The following is a 1,326-nucleotide window of genomic DNA, read 5'->3' on the forward strand; positions in this document are numbered from 1 at the left end:
CTCCTGGACCCTTCATGATTTCTACACACACACACACACACACACACAGGCCTCTTGACTGCACTTACAATCTTCATGTAAACATGATTTTTTATATTTAATTGCACAAATATGTTTATCTGGAGTGCCTGCCCTCTTTCCAAAATGGCACTTTGGAAAGTTATCCAACAGTGCATGCACATGCACATGCATGTTTTGTTACCTTTAGTGTTTGTGTGCCTGCAAGTTGGATCGAACATTAATCTTGCTCTTAATCACTAATTGGACAAATCACTATCTTTACTCATAATGAGAGGGATCCAGAGACACCTCACAAACTAGGGTAAGGGCATTGGAAGAACTTTGTAGTTGAAATGTGTGCCAATTAATTTTCTAACTGGATCAAGAAATTTTTGAATCATTAAAGAGATTGATTAGATGCCTTTGCATTTTTCAAAGTGGAACAAGTGACTAAATAGTGACAAGAGGACGTGGGGGTTAGGTTCATGATGACATTTTTACACAATTATTATCTCCACCCTGACATGGAAAGCTCTTAAGATAAACATGGTGGTTGGATGCTGAGCTTTAGGAGTGGAATTACAATGCTTTGGGTCCAAGCATTGGCACAATTATTCACAGTTTGATATGTATGACAATGCAGGTTACAACATTGAGACTATGTGCATATAGAAAAGTCATAGGTGTTGGATCTTTAAAATGCCTTGCACATGACTGCTCGTCTGCAACTGTGCTACCAAGGCTGACAATGGAGAGTATATAAGTGTTGTATTTAAGTGAGTCATAAAGTGTTATTTTAAATTTTTGTGTCTCATGTGCAATATCAATTGTCAAGATAAGGAGAGCCTCACATGCCTTTCACTACAGCCTCCTTTGGACTTATTTGTGGCTTACCTTTAGAACCTATCCTTACCCATTTCCTTAGTTGTAACTTTGATTTTGAGCTCAATGTTTCCCCTCTTACACAATGTGTTCCAATTTTAAAGTTCTCTTCGGTACTAAAGCTCTTCGAGGCCCCGAGTACATGAACAATTCTTGGAACATTTTTTAGGCCCTACATAAGATGTCATTGTAAAATTATGTACAAAATCTCCCAATGCAATGCATGCTTTAATTCAATGCTTCCAATGACCACCACAAACGGTATGACGGCTTCAAGCTGCTTTTCATGCTCACAAGGAGCCAACAATGTGCAACAATTTATTTTAGCTTGTAGCTATTGATGCTACTTCCATAGAGTAGTTTTTGCTCATCCAAAGGGATAGGCAAGACTTCTATCCCATAGGCAAGATTTCTATCCCATTCGTGCTAAGTAGTTGATAAGTA

Source organism: Cibotium barometz, chromosome 16 (genome assembly GCF_041138505.1).
Source record: "Cibotium barometz isolate CiBa-2024 chromosome 16, ASM4113850v1, whole genome shotgun sequence".
Lineage (NCBI taxonomy): Eukaryota > Viridiplantae > Streptophyta > Polypodiopsida > Cyatheales > Cibotiaceae > Cibotium > Cibotium barometz.